We start from the raw sequence: 6,564 nt of genomic DNA, 5'->3' as shown, positions 1-6,564 counted from the left end.
GTTGAGCGCCTGCTGCATGCAGACACTGTCCTTTGTGTCGGCAACAGCAGCACATCCATTCTGGCCTGTGATTCTATTGACAGGAGAGATGGGTCTGTCCACACAGTATCACTGGTCCTGGGCAGGCACTGCAGACACTGGTGAAGGGATGTCCACTGGCATCTAGTCCATTCCAGGTGAACCTGACACGTCCTAGAATGTGTTTCTCTAACACGTCCTAGAATGTGTTTTTTAAGTCCACCTCAATGAGACCATTTCCCGGTGCGGGTCCTGGTTGCCCAGTTTGTTTGGAAGTGGCGGTGTATTCACAAGGCCAGCTGAGGTCTTCTGCTGGATGCCCCTGATAAGGCTGAGACCCAGTAAACAACCTTCTTCAGGTGTCTGAACCCCTCCCAGTTTCTCTTGATCATCTTACGATCCTCTCCATGGTAGGAGGAGGTAAGCAGAAAGAAGCATTGCTGACCAAGTTTACAGATGCAGAAACTAAGGCTCCAAGGTAACTGAGCTCTTGCTGAGAGCTTCCACTTCCAGTTCCATTTGATAAGGCTACACTGCCCCCTGCTGTCCAGCTCAAGGAACATAATTTCATAGTGGAAAAAAGAGAAAGTTGTGACATGCAAGGTTCAGAGTCCCTAACTACCACTAAGGCCTTTGGTAATTCCCATCAGAGGTGCTCTTCCTGGCTCACCTCTTATTGCTCTTTTCCAGGTTCCCTGTACTCCAACCAATTTTTCCATCCCATTCAATGCCAGGCACATAATGGGAATTTAAATGTTTGTTGAAGGAGTGGCTGAGTTATCCAACAAACCCACTGGACCAGCTCCTCTGTGACCACCACCCTCCAGGCTTTCCTGCCTCTGTGCTTTTCTTTAGCCTGGACACCCTGACCTCTATGAACAGGGAGCATTCCTATTATTGCCAAAAAAAGTAACAATTACCATTATTCTTGTGAACCCTGAGGGGCAAAATTAAAGACCCCTAATAAAAAGGGCTGCTGGTGGCTAACTGAACTCAAATTAAAAAACAAAACAAGAGTTGGCTCATGTAGCTCAGTTGGTTGAGCATTGTTCCATGCACTGAAAGCTTGCCAGTTCCATTCCCAGTCAGGGCACATGCCCAGGTTGCGGGTTCCATCCCTGCAGGTTGGGGTATGTATGGTAGGCAGCTGATCGATGTTTTTCTCTCTCTTCTTCTCTCTTTAAAATCAATTAAAAAAATATTTAAAAAACAAAATAGAGCCTAGCACCCATTTCTGCATGAGGTCCTCTAATACAAACTGCACTTTACCAAGAAGCTTGTGCTGAACTGCCTACCTGTTAACTGAACTGCCTGCCTGCATTTCTGCCATCTGAGCCAGCCCTTATAAAGGTTTCCCCGAATCATAATTAAAAAAAAAAAATTATCTTTATTGTTGAAAATATTACAGGTGTCCCATTCCCCCCCAATTGAACCCCTCCACTTCGCTCCCAATTGCTCCCCAGGCCTTCACCCCGTCATTGTCTGTGTCCATGGGTTATGCATATATGCATATAACTCCTTTGGTTAATCTCTTCCCACCCTCCACCCCCTTCCCTATTCCCTCTGAAATATGATCGTCTGTTGCATGCATCAATGTCTCTGGATCTATTTAGTTCATCAGATTCTTTTGTTCATTAGCTTCTTCTTAAAGAAGACCCTTCAACATTTCCTGTAGTGCTGGTCTGGTGGTGATGAACTCCTTTAGCTTTTCCTTGTCTGAGAAGTTCGTATCTGACCTTCAATTCTAAACTATAGCTTTGCTGGGTAGGGCAATGTTGGTTGTAGTTCCATGTTTTTCACCACTTTGAATATTTCTTGCCACTCCCTTCTGGCCTGCAAAGTTTCTGTTGAGAAATCAGCTGACAGTCATATGGGTGCTCCCTTGTAGGTAATTAATTGCTTTTCTCTTGCTGCTTTTAAGATTCTCTCTTTGTCTTTAACCTTTGTCATTTTAATTATGATGTGTCTTGCTGTGGGCCTCTTTGGGTTCCTCTTGTTTGGGACCCTCTGTGCTTCCTGGGCTTGTAAGTCTATTTCTTTCCCCAGGTAGAGGAAGTTTTCTGGAATTATTTTTTCAAATAGGTTTTCAATTTCTTGCTCTCTTGGCTCTCCTTCTGGCACCCCAATAACACAAATGTTGCGCCTCTTGAAGTTGTCCCAGAGGCTCCTTATGCTATCTTCATATTTCTGGATTCTTTTTCTTTTTGCTCTTCTGGTTGGGTGTTTTTTGTTTCTTCATGTTCCAAATTGCTGATTTGATTCTCAGCATCCTCTACTCTACTGTTGTTTCCCTGTAAATTATTCTTCATTTCAGTTTGTGTAGCCTTCATTTCAAATTGGTACTTTATTATGTCATTGATTTTCTCAATTATTTTCGTCATACTCTTGATGCTCTAATATCCTTGAGCATCCTTATAACCATTATTCTGAACTCTGTATCTGTTAGCTTGCTTGGATCTATTTCATTTAGTTCCTCTTTTAGAGATTCCTTCTGTTCTTTCCTTTGTGACATGTTTCTTTGCCTCCGCATTTTGGCTGCTTTCAGGTGTTTGTTTCTATATAGTAGGTAGAGCTGCTATGTCTCCTGGAATTGGTAGAGTGGCTTTGTGTAGTAGGTGTCCTGTAGGGTCCAGTGGCTCAGCCTCCCAGTCACCTGAGCTGGGCCTTCTAGGTGCTCCCGTGTGGGCGTGTGCACTGTCCTGTTGTAGTTGAGCCTTGGTTGCTGTTGGCATCCCTGGGAGGAACTGACCCCCAGGCCAGTCAGCTGTGAGGACCAGCTGCAACTACAGCCAGAGAGCTGCTGTGCTGGAGACACCCCTATGGAGCAGGATTTACTTCAGTGGAGCTTTGGTGTTCACCAAGTGCGCCCCTTGAGTGTGTCACTCATGGCTGTGGTAGGGTTGTAATCCAGCGTGGTTGAGTCTGACCACCAGGTGCAGTGTCTCTGGGGCTTCCCAGGAGGTGCAGAGTCAGCCACCACCAGTGCCTTGCCCAGGCCCACCCAGCATGAGCTACACAGCAAACCGTAGTTGGCTGATACTTGTGCTGGGCTTGGCGGTGTCCAGGAGAGGCCAAGCTATGAGCCAATGCAGGCTGCTGCTAGTGCCAGGCCTGGGGCCACTTATCAAGCCGTATGGGGCATACTGCTGCTTGTTTGAGAGATTTTAGGAAAGTCCTAAGCATGAGACTGGAGAGGCCACTTGCACAGAAGCCACTGGAAATGGCCCGGATGAGCTGCAGGTGGGGAGGGGCGGGGCCTCCGGGAATCTTGGGGCGGGGCCAGAGGCGTGAGTCACGTGCTAGCGATTCAAATATGGCGCCTGCGAGACGGCTGTGTGGGGAGGACTGGACAAAGGAACAATGGCCTCTGCCAGCTCTTCTGCCTGGGAGGAAGCCGCCCCTCCACCTCTCACCCGGATCTCAGGCAGGTTAGTTCCTCCCCGAGTGTCCCGGGTCCTTTCAGGCTGCTGCCCGGTGCTGGGCTCAGAGGGAGCGTCCGAGTGAGTCCGTGCCGGGCCCTTTGAGAGGAGCTGCTGGGGCTCCCGCAGCCTCCGCGACCCTCAGCCACAGTCCCCGCTGGTTTCACAGCCCGGAGTTGTGGGGACGTCTCTTCCCAGCCTGGAGCCCTGGGCTCGGGGTCTGCTGTGGGGCTGGGACCCCTCACTCCTCCGGGAAACCCCCACCACTGAGATTCCCTCCCGGGTTTACCCTGTGGCACCGGGTGTGGGCCTGCGGCATGTCTCCGATTCAGCCCCGATCCGCCCACGTCTCCACCCCTCCTGCCGGTCTCGATGCTCCTTCAGTTCCCCGGTTGTGGGGCTTCTGTGCAGCCAGATCTGAGGAGGCTCTGCGTGACGGTGGTTCTGTATTTTAGTTGTGATTTTGATGTGGTTGGGGGAGGGGCGGGTGCAGCTGTTACCTACCCCGCCCTCTTGTTTTGCTCCGAATCCTATTTCATCCATAGGATTGAGGCTTTCCCCATCCAGTCAGAGCTGCACAGTTCTGACCAATTAGAGTAGCTCTATTCTGACCAATCAGGACAGTGTCCTTTGAGCCAATCAAACGTCAAGGATTTGAAGCCCTCATTGGCATGAGGATGGACCAATCATGGACCAGGGGCAGGGACTTCTGTCCATATAAGCCAGCTGCTGGGTAGGTTAAGCTCTGTTTTCCTTCCCGCCAAAGAACGAAGCTGTGACCCTGGCTGGGTATCTCAGTTGGTTGGAGCATGGTCCAGATATGACAAGATTGTAGGTTCCATCCCTTGTCAGGCACATACAAGAACCAACCAATGAATGCATAAATTAGTGGAACAACAAGTGGATGTCTCCCTAAAATAACTTGAGCTGAAACACCAAAGTCTCTCCACAGCAGAGCAAAGCAGAATAGCTCAAAGTGCAGTGCAAAGCAGACCCAAGCAGCCCAGCACGGAGCAGAGCTGTCTATCCGGGGAGGGGCCTGGCCCCAGAGCCATGCTATAGCTGTGCTGTTTTCACAGCCGTGCCCTATCACAACTGAGCTGCTTCACAGCTCTGTTTGCACTGAATAAACTTTCCTTCTTTACCACACCCCAAAAGGGGGATTCTTATTGGCATTGGTGCCAACGACCATCAGTTGACACTCCGTAACAGTGGTTCTCAACAGCCAGACCCTTCGTTCTTCAAAATGATTAAGGGCTTCAAAGAACATTTGTTTATGTAGATTATAACATTTACCAGAAATTAAAACAGAATTTTAAAATACTTATTTAAAGTATAGCCCCATTACATATTAACATAACAGTTTTATGAAAATAGCTATGCTTTCCAAAAAAAATAAGAATTGCACTGTTACATTTTTGTAAATCTCCCTAACTTCTGGTTTAAAGAGAATAGGTGGGTCCCCATAAGCTTCTGCTTTCAATCTGCTGTGATGTCACTTGCCGTGTAGTCTTTGGAAAACTCCATTGTACGCTCACGGGAAAATGAGAGTGAAAAGGGCAGATACAATCTTAGTATAATATGAAAATAGTTTTGACCCCAGGGTCCCTTTAAGATGGTTGCTCTACAAAAAATCTGTCGCACGAAGCCTTTCTTGGGTGATAAGCTGAAGAATTGCCACTTGGTGGCAGCAAAGGTCAACTAAACCTGGTGCAGGCAGCAGCTTCTGAGGACTTGTCACCCTGGCCTCAGTGGGGAGAGCCTCTGGGCCCTGTGATGCTACTCTTACTGTTTTCTGGGTCTCCTGTCTCCCTTATTGTTGTGTTTTTACTTCTCTGCGGTGGAATGAGTCTCAGACTAGGAGACCTTTGCTTTGGGCTCCAGTTCCAGATCTGTCATCAGCTACCTACCTGCGTGACCTTGGCAATCTTTTGCCTTTGCTGGGCCTCAGTTTCCTCATCTTTAAAATGGCCACACAGGGTCTCCCTGCTGGATTTCAGTAAGAATCAAGTGCAAGAGTGGTTTTTAAATTATAAAGTGCAAAACATAGGGGTTAGAGGAAGGCAGGGGAGGGGGACCACTGTGTGGTTTTCGTTTCCGGTTTCAGCCTGCCTTCCTCCCTGAGTCTGCATTATTTGCATTTTTCAGGGGGCAAAGCAGGTTGGCTGCAGCATCGCTCCCTGGGCCTTGTCTCTGCAGGTGAAACTGAGAGCTCCACACGCCTGGCTCCTAGGCCTTTGGACCCATACATGAACATCTGATACGCATACTCAGGGTGCAGATGTTTTCTGTGCGTTGATTCGAGCCCTTCAGGTTCTGGCCCCTCTCTGCCAGGCTGACATCAAAAGAGGTTTCCAGGAAACCATTGGCCCAGCAGAGGAATTCAGCCTGTGAGCACCTGGGAGCCAGAAAAGCCATGCAGAGAATCACTGCTTCCCTCCCCTGGCTGAGAGTGGGGAGGGGCCAGCATGCTCTGGGCTCAGTCACCCCTGCCAGTCATAAGACCCACCCCAGTGCCTTGGCTCTGCCTCACAGCAGCGCAGACCAGGTCTCTCCCCTCCACACCTGCAGACTCTGAAGAAGCTGCTGCGTTTTACTCTTGTACTGAGTTAGGCACCTGGCTCTCGCTTTGTGCTTTATTGGTGTCTGCTGAATGACTCGACCACATCCTCAGGTATACACTAAATAAATGAACTTGACTAAATTTAGTTTTCTCAAGCATCTATTCTACCTGATGGCAGAAAAGGTGATTTTGCCATTTCAGGGTAAAATTCAGAAATTAGAAGTTAAACCAGCCAGTTCAGGATTTTCTCCCCCTTCCTGTCCTGGGGTTGACTTTAGATTTGAGGGTTTGGGGGTATAGGGAGGGGGCTTCTGTCTCTTTGGAGATACACCATCCTACCTAGCGTTCCCCCTCTCTAGTCCTGGGGCATGGTCTTTCCTCCACGGTGGCTTCTGTGGAAGCATCTTCATTCCCATTGGCCCTGGTCCTGTGCTGCATACATGCCCTACCTGCCAACCACAAGGTCTCTGCTATGCTCCACGACATGGCCATGCCCCTCCATGTCCTGTGGGGAAAGCCTTGGATTCTTCCGGGCTCCCTGTGCTACACCACATGTTGGTGTAG

The sequence above is a fragment of the Miniopterus natalensis genome, chromosome 4 (assembly GCF_054644295.1).
Source record: "Miniopterus natalensis isolate mMinNat1 chromosome 4, mMinNat1.hap1, whole genome shotgun sequence".
Classification (NCBI taxonomy): Eukaryota; Metazoa; Chordata; class Mammalia; order Chiroptera; family Miniopteridae; genus Miniopterus; species Miniopterus natalensis.
The sequence above is the reverse complement of the archived record's forward strand: the minus strand, read 5'-3'. Positions refer to the sequence as shown.